Consider the following 9,877-nt stretch of genomic DNA (forward strand, 5'->3'; position numbering starts at 1 on the left):
ATTAAAGAAAGGATTGTACAAGATTATTAGTTGACAGTCCTTACCATATATTTTTTTCTTATACATCATTGTATGGACAATGCAACTTCTTCACCACTTGAACCACGATTTAACAAAGCAGACTTATCAAGAAAAAACATAAAGCAATTAAATCTATAAAATATTACAATAGGATCAAGAACATGATTAATCATTTGCCATTTGTCCAGCCCATAAAATTTGCTGGAGTAATCCTCTACTTCAGCAAACATAGTATTAAAGAAACAGTCATAAACCCACAGTCCACCGTTAACAAATGACATAAACAAAAATAAGTTTGAAATAAAAAAACATTTTTTTCTAAATTCTATTTTATAATTATTCATTTGAAAGATAAGAACACTCTGAATGTTTGTTACTACAATATTTATCGAACTTTTTATAGTGAAAATACTTGATGCTGAAATACTTGAAACTACTTGTAAAGAAAAATAGATCAATGTACCAAAACTGCTAATGAAAAATAACAAATTAGTTATATTGAAAATATGAGGGGGGTTATCTATTTTTGTCAATGAACCATGTGCAATGAGATGAAGGGATTTTAAAAGTGCTACATACATTAAAAATTTAATAAATAAATCAAATGCTGTTAATATCAAATTTACATCATGATAACTGTGCTGCAAAACCCTGAGAACAAATAAGGGAAAGCAAATGCTTACAGCAACAATTATTATTATTATACTTTTTACTAATGCACGTCTAGGTGTTCCTGCATTAATAGTATGTGTGTCCTCTTCTGTTCTAATATAGTTTGAAAATATCTGATTAATTAACATAATTGAAAGAAGAGCATTTGCAACTATTGCTGGTTGTAGAAACGCTTTTGATTCGATGTACAAGGAAAATGTTAATGTTGCATTTTGACAGTCTTCACTTATGTTTTGTAATAAGATTTGATCGTAAGGAAATCGAAATGCAGTATATAAATAGACTGATGCATTGGCAATGATTAAAACCCTTCCCACAAAGTAAGCACAACAACTTATTTTTGCTTTGTGGCAACAACAAAAAAAGAAAAACACAACCTGAAGAAAATTAAAAATCATAATAAAAATATGTTCAATAATATGCAAAACATTTTCGTATCCTTGATAAAATTGATTGCATTCTAAATGAACAACAATTTTCAAAGCAAAGACGAAAATACTGGTTATAGAAAATAGTGTTATAAATACAATTCTTATTTTTATCATAACAAAGATTTTTCCATTTGAAGATTCCAAAAATTTGGAACAGCACTTGTTGAGAAGTAAAATAATGTAGATAACAAAGCCCAGTGATAACAATATGACAAGCATTACTTTTGCGGCATTTGCTTGATATTCAGACATATTAGAATTTGATGGTAGAAAAAGTAGTGTTATTATCAATGCGAAAAAAGTAGTCAATAAAACATTAGATGAAATCATTCCATCTGTTCCAGCAGTTAATGGTAGACAGAATACGGCTGTAAGAACTTCTTTACATCTTAATTTAGTAGCATGATCCCTATTCCTGAAGAATAAAACAATAAGAAAATACACATAACACGAAACGCATTTCATTAACAGTTGTGTTTGTTATGAAAATCAACATCATATTCTTACTACTGACGTATTAAAAACCTGATATACCACTGTTTCAGGTTAGGGTGAAGGTTGGCGCCCGTTAAAATGTTTAAACTCGCTGCATTTGTTTGCAACAGTTCCAAGTCAGGAGCCCGTTAAAATGTTTAAACTCGCTGCATTTGTTTGCAACAGTTCCAAGTCAGGAACCTGTTTATCAGTGGTTATCGTTTGGTGGGTGTATCCTAAGTGTTGGTAAGTTTTTATCCCCTCGCCATTGTGAGTCTTGTAGATTTTTTAATATTAGTTTATTTATTTATTTTGGAGTATAGTGTGACATCAAATTAACACTGAACTGCTACACAGTTGTATATAGGGGCCAGCTGAAGATAACCTTCGGATGCAGGATTTTCTCGCTTTGGTGGCCATGTGCTGTTGTCTGGTATTTGGTATTTGGTCGACTTGTTGTTTCTTTGACATATTCCCAATTTCCATTATCAATTTTATTGTTAGCCTGTTGGTTTTCCTTTTTGCAAAGTTAAACACGAGTCTTTTGTTTTGCCCGTCAAAGGTTGATTTTCGTTGTGAGCCAAAGATCCGTGACCGAAGGCCATACCTTGATATATAATGGTTTAATGTTTACCAATTTTTACTTGGATAGTTTTTGTTATTAGAACCCATATCAAATCTTCATATATCTATATACAACATACAAACAGAAGTTTTAATCGTTCAACTTAAATCTGAAGACTGCACAGTCGTTAGCTTTCTATCTCACTCAGTTTCGTAGCAATGCATCGCTTATATGAATCTAGATGTATTACGGTAAAAATAAGAATTCTTCTAACAAAATGAAACCCATTCGTTTAGAAATTGTATGCTTCTAAAGCTTCGATTCGAAAAAGGATAATAAATGTAATCAAGATCAAAGGACACTTAACAATTTTTTTAAGGTAAGTTTTTATTTTTGTTGTATTTCATTGGTTGGTTTATTTACAGCACAATAATGAAGTTTTCATCTTTCGTTTCAAACAAAAAAAACACGTGAAATGCTTTTATTTTGTTGTAATGTTTGTCAGAAACTTACGCTAACTTAGTTCAGCAATACATTCTTAATTGTTTAATTTTGATAAAAGATTAAATTGGTTTGTTCATAGGTTCTTATACGTCCTTGGTTCACTTATATTAGGCGCAGTACTTTATGGGTTGTCTAAATACACGGTTATCATACATGTATGATACGAAAATAACATATTTATGAGTGGTGAACAAAAGATAAACTTTTCCAGGTAACATGGTTATTTATAGCTTATCTCATTAACATAATAGATAATGTACATGTATGAATTAAGATCGGTCATTTTAGGTTTTTAGCGTATATGATATTCGACACAACTTATCATTATGTAAATTGAGATCGACTAGAAAAAAAATGTTTTTCCTCTCTCTGGTCCATCCCTTTTTTAATAACTTCATTTTCTTTTCGTTACTAGTTCTCTGTTACAGATATAATTCCGTCAAATACACAAACAAATGTCACATAAGACACATCATTTGGAAGCCAAAAGAAATTACTGACTGACACTTTTTTCTTGTCACATAATCTTTTATTTAGTCCTTTAAAATTTAACCGTTCATCCTGACAACCCCAGCCCTTTGTTCACAACAACTTTTTGTCCAGTGAAACTATTAATATCAATATCAAGCTTAAGTATTACTGTACCTGTTTCTATTACTTTCACCTAAAAAATGACTTTCTTCATCTGCCATTGTTATTTAGTCTATACAAATACTACTTTACCTGTAATTAAGAATTCAAACGGGAGAAGTAAATATTTAACATACATATGTGAACATTAAATGAAAGCCTTTTTTGCTTAGAAGATACATGTATAAACTAAATGGTAAAGTCTAAATATTCCAATGTTTATTTTATCTGATTATGTTTAGTTACCCTACCTTTGGCCATGTGTGAGAGTAAATAGACGTATTTACACTTGTATGCAAATTTGTCCGTCATTACGTAAAATCACACAGGTTCCCGTAAACTTTGACATCATAATTTAAAATATATGACGTCACAATTTAAAAGTGATCGTTGCTTGACGTCAAAAGGTGATTCGGAGTAGTCAAAAGGTGATTCGGATTAGATCTAAGGTCATTCGGAGGCAAGATTCAGCTAAATACCAAAAGTGTAAATACGTTTATAGTAAACTATATATGCACTTTGTACATAAAGTTATCTTTCACAATTCTTTGATCGAGTGAAATGCTACAAACGTTGTACATTTCATACATGTACTTCATATTGAAATTACTCTGTGCACTCCTTTGTCACGTAATTGTAAAAAAGGGTGTTTAAAAGTAACTGTGCAGTTTGTAGCCTCGGTTGCATTGACGCGTGTTCATTAAAACTCTTTTTCGTTATAACTTTTTAATGATCCGACTTTCATTTCAGTTTTAGTAATGATGAAACATGTTTGAAATATATTTAATGCTGGTAAAAAACATTAAAAGCTCTAACTTGTCACTGTCTAGGTATAAATGGTTAATTTAAATGTCTTTTGTCTTTCAGTGTCTTTGTTAATTAAATACGGGAAATCAATTAAACAATATGTACATCAGTTGCATTCGTTTTTAATTTTATTATGAAGAATATAGATTTGAAATGCATAACAGAATGAATTAGTGAAAAATGAATAAATTGATAAACATCTTAAATGTCATCAATACGAAAACAATATATTTGTTAAGGTTGAATAAACATATACAATATTTACACGATTAATTAGGTAAAATAAAGTAGAATCACCATGCAGTATATAAACTTAACAACAATCATTAAAAAGATAGTACACTGACAACGCCATAGTAAAAACCTTCACCATAAATATGTTGATGTACTTACAAGTTATTACATACATAATTTAGTCAGTCAAAATGAAAGAAAGTATATACATGTTATACTGGAAAGTCCAGACGGCCTTTATCTCTTTACTTAACTTTGAACTCTTATCTCTTTGTGCATTGCACGCACTATAGCTTTGTTGATAAATAAGTTATCAATGACACGATTATAGATACAAAATATAATAAATGTTTAGAAAGGATAAAGAAACAACATCAACCATAATGAGCACATTCTGTAGTACCTGTATTTATGAAGATCTATGAACTGTGTTTTAATATATACACACTGTTGTTAGCAAGTAGGACTGTACACGTGGCAACACAAGATAGAGATTGTTAAGATAACTGGACTAAGTACCCGTTATGAGCACCAATACATATCTTCAACATGTATATTATAGCTTAAGGTGTTGTCCAATATTTCTAAAGTTACTAATCCATCTTTTTATATGATATCTGATAAACCGGAAATAATGAGTGTCCTTATTTACATTAATATGACGAGAAAGTAATTTTTTTCATTTCACGAGTTAAGCAGTTTTTTGTCATTTTTCCTAATTGTTTTTAGATCATAAAGATGGTCTGTACTAAAGACATGAAGCGTCTTCTAAATTAAGTTGTCAAAAACTGCTTTTTGACCAAAATATAAACTGTTAATTCATTAAGTTTTCAAATTAATTCATATGCAAATCAAAATCCTAAACTGTGGTTAACAATAAAACAATGATGAGATTGTAAATTAACATCACTAAATTATAAACCTTTTCTGACATCTAAAACATTCTTATAATTAGTTTTTATCCCCCCCCCCCCAAGGGATTTTTATATTAGTAAGACATGGGAATACCGTATTGGTATCGATGACATCAACCTTAAATTTTCTTAATGTTAAACTTTTTTGTAATTAAAAGCTGCTACAAAGACGAGTTAGTATTTTTGCATTAATTTTTATTTACATACAGATTGACAAACATGAATGATTAAGTCGCATTCAGAAATTTGCTTATTTTAATTTGAATGACACGAAAATCATATCATGAAAGACGGTTGCCACATTAAATGAATTTGTTAAACGCGAGATTATAGTTTATTTAATTATGTTCTGAGTCATTCTGTCCTACCTAATATCATTTATTATCTTAAAGTCCAGCGCTATAGATCATTCAACAAACGAAGCTATATAAAATATAGTTTTATACTGATGATCTGCAAAGTACATCATTTACTGGTCACTCTACGTCATGTTCTGTATTTCAACTCTAGTCAAAAACAACGAAAAGAGACATTGCTTCATTCTAAAAATAACTGTTTATAACAGTATTTACTATCATATCATACGAAACAAAGATATATATCTATAAGCTGTAAACGCAAATTCAACTATTCCATGCTACATAGTTATATATAGCTTATATCGAAAAGTATGTTATATCGTATGATCATTTTATTATATAATAGAACAGTAGTTGAAAAGAGAGATAACGTAATAGAAATAATCCATGTATATAAATAAAGACTAAACATGGTATTTACGTAATGATAAATTAGTGAAACAAAATATTGGTCAATATGGTTTTTGAACGCTGTGTTTATTCTACACAACATATCAATATGTAAATCGAGTTTGTCTAAAATACGTTCTTTTTTTGCGTTTGACTTTGCTAAATGTTCTTATGTTTGTTTGTGATGTATTTCTCTTACGTAGTGTTGTCATTTTGGTGATATTCATATAAGCGAGAGGTTCGGCTAGCCATTAAACCAAGTGTAACAAGTCGGGAATTTGACAGTTGCTAATATAGTCCGTTTCTATGTATGCTGAATTAGTGTTTGTTTTTGGTTTACGTCAGTGTTTCTGTTTTCTCGTTGTTTTCCTCTTATAGCTGATGTGTTAGTAACCTGGTTTTTTTCTATCAATCGATGTATTATTTTTGAACTGATGAATACTACTGTAGCCTATTTATACCACTTATAACTGTCACTGTCATGTAAATATATGACTTTTTTTCATTTTCCATTGTTATTTTCTTTAAACACAGTACATGTAGTTCTTTACCTATAAATAACTTTATCATCGATACCAGGACTGAAATTGTAAATAAGAATTTAAATCAAAATTCCGGAGAAGACTATGTTCTGCATACAAATATAGATAAAATAAAATGTATTTTTCACTGCGAAGATATATCAAAATTTCTTTAAGAAATGTTAATTGAGGAGAAGTAGACTTTTTTATTATAATTAATATATCCTTTTTTTTCTCTATCCTGAATGTTCTTGTGTTTATCCATATTGTATTATTTTCAAGACGTGTTGTCTTTTAATGGTATTTTCTACATTGTCATATTAGTAGGAGGTTTAGTATGAACTTACCTAGTCAGGAATAAATTTGTTAACAAAAAGCCCTTTTTTATTTTTTGTTGTTGTTTTTTTTGGGGGGGGGGGGGGGGGGTAGCAATCCTGGTTTTGTTGTTTCGTTGTTTTCCTCTATTAGTTGATGCATTTTGTAATGATGTTTGATTCATCAAACACGAAGTAATCGACGTTTACCTTCAACCTGTCATCAATATGATACAAGTTCATGTGTTACATTTCGAAAGCTTAGCAAAAGGTTCTTGAAGTCACATCTGTCATATTGATTTCACGGCGAAACTGGATGTATGAAAGGGAGTCACATCCGGGGCATGATAATACATGCAAGATGGACGTGTTCGCTCTAGGTAAGAGCACATACAATTCATGAATTTGTCATTTATAAAATATAAAGATTGAAAAATATTCTTTTTTAGCTCAACATGAATAGAACTATATTTTAAGTATTCAAACTTTAAAACTTATACCGTCAGGTAAGAAAAATAAAAACAAACTTTTGCATCAATGAAATTTGAGATAATATTTTATATTGCAATTTTCATGTTTTGTTTTATAAAAGTAGGAATATGAAGAAAAAAAAAATGTTCAACCAAAATTAAAACAGAATATGATGTAATCAATAATAGGCAAATATAAGGCCTTCAACAATAAAACCCAATCTGTATAGTTGTGAAACTATTCAGTTAAAGAAAACTAACGGCCTAGTTCATGTAGTTTGTAACAAAACCATTTACAAAATACAAAGATTTCAAACATTTAGTACCTTTTTTATCATTAATTGAATAGAAATTGTTTTGTTTTTATGTTAATCCTTGTGGCAACTCCATATAAATAAGAAGATGTGGTATGATTGTCAATGTGACAACTGTTCACAAGAGACCAAAATGACACAGACATTAACAATTATAGGTCAGGTCACCGTACGGTATTCAACAATGAGCAAAGCCCATCCTGCATAGTCAGCTATAAAATGCCCCGATAAGACAATGTAAAACAATTCAAACGAGAAAAAGAATGGCCTTAATTATATATAAATATGAACGAAAAACAAATATGTAACACATAAACAAACGACAACCACTGAATTACAGGCTCCTGACTTGGGACAGGCAAATACATGAATAATGTGGCGGGGTTAAACCTGGGATAGTAGTATAACAGTACAACATAAGAACGAACTTTAAAAATCGCCTTTTAATTGTAGCCAACAGAGGACACAAATCAATAATAAAATTTAACAAGATTTATTATACAAAAGTTTACAAAAGGTATTACACAAATATTACTGTCAACTTAGCTGTCAAAATATGAGTCCAATATTTTATCTTTATCTGTATCCGCAAATCTTTCGGAATCCAATCTGAATATAACGTTTACTACTAAGGTCACAATCCAGTATGATGTTGTTTGTAGAATAAAAGTGTAAATCCAAATGCTGTGAATACTAATGTCTATCGATGTCTAAGTAAGTCTGAGAATTTAACTGTAGTGTCTGTATAATGGAACGTCCTAGAAAGTTACAACGGAAGTTTCTAGTAAAATGTAGAAGTGTATATAACACATCTTTTATAAGGATGATTCTGGAATCATTATCTAAGTCAAATGGAAAGTTCCAATCATTCTGTGATTGTTCCAGTGATTTCTAAACTGCATGCACAGTTCTAAGATTATTCTGTAAACAACTATCAGGCCATACAACACAAATTAGGCCAACATAACTAAATATCATAATTACAATATCATAACAATATCGATAATGAAATAAAGAAATGGCAGAAAAAGGTAACCATATTGATTGATTGACTGACTTGTTCTTGGTCATATGGGAATAAATAAACAATTAAAATAAGTTGTATTTTTAGGGGTTGTGTTAAATCTTATAAAAAGCGTTATTGTCAGCAGGAACTTGTAACCCGGAACATCACGACGGAAATGAAAGATCGGGATAGAGTTCATGCTATTGAAATAAATATCTAGCAAAAAATGATTAATACAGATAGCATTTTTTTCTGATATTCATATCACAACAAACTTTCGCTCTGCTTGTTCGCCAAAACTAATTGACGACATATCTATATGACAGAGTATATGCTGTTTCACTAATCATCATAACAAGTATACACTTAGCGTTTACAACAGAAAGCGATAACTGTTTCCGGGAAAATACATGGTTATCAGGTGGCTGCAGTATCTCTTTATTTAAAAAAAAATCCTTACAAGAAATCGTTCACGCCACCATGCCAGCGTCATGATATTTGTTACAGTTGTGTAAGTATAAACTGAGAAACGGCAAAATTTAGTACATTTTATTTTGGTTCATCTCTATAATATTACATTTGTATAATGCCAATGGCAGTGTACAAGACATGTAACTGTTATGTAGTCTTCAATGAATGCACTCGAAAATATTAGTTTTGGAAATATGAGTAATAATGTATGGAAATAAATCAAGAATATGAACCTTTATTTATATGTGTTTTTTTTTTAAATGTTTTGGATTGAATAAATGTTAATTGAATGTGTTCTAAGCTTTAGTTCATATGATGTCATATGCTTTCTTACAATGTAGCACACACTGAAAAGAAATGCAAGTTAGAAGTGAAAAATAATAAATTTTGTGAGAAACCTACATCTATCCCAAATTCATGTATTTGGTTTTGATGTTATATTTGTTATTCTCGTGGGATTTTGTCTGATGCTTGGTCCGTTTCTGTGTGTGTTAGTTACATTGTAGTGTTGTGTCGTTGTTCTCCTCTTATACTTATGCGTTTCCGTCAGTTTTAGTTTGTTACCCCGATTTTGTTTTTTGTCCATGGAACAGCGGTATACTACTGTTGCCTTTATTTATACATCTACTGTGACAAGGATAATGTCAGTCACAATTATTGAATAATTTGTTTAATTTAGTTTAAACAATATTTATTCAGAAAATTCCTCACAGAAAAAAAAATATAGATTTAGAAATAATAATTTTTTAAATCGTAGATGACCTTGAACTTTAAACGTTT

The 9,877-nt window shown here is 30.1% G+C and overlaps 1 long non-coding RNA gene across 1 annotated transcript; it reads right to left on the bottom strand.

The window, feature by feature from the left end:
- Positions 1–597: 597 nt before the first annotated feature.
- LOC143055101 (uncharacterized) lies at positions 598–4,566 on the bottom strand. The gene is made up of 3 exons (XR_012971949.1): positions 4,498–4,566; positions 3,313–3,390; positions 598–1,539 (listed from the first exon to the last, which is right to left on the bottom strand). It is a non-coding gene; the product is annotated as an uncharacterized LOC143055101 (long non-coding RNA).
- Between the last annotated feature and the right edge of the window lie 5,311 nt (positions 4,567–9,877).

This window comes from Mytilus galloprovincialis, chromosome 12 (assembly GCF_965363235.1).
Source record: "Mytilus galloprovincialis chromosome 12, xbMytGall1.hap1.1, whole genome shotgun sequence".
NCBI classification, from domain to species: domain Eukaryota; kingdom Metazoa; phylum Mollusca; class Bivalvia; order Mytilida; family Mytilidae; genus Mytilus; species Mytilus galloprovincialis.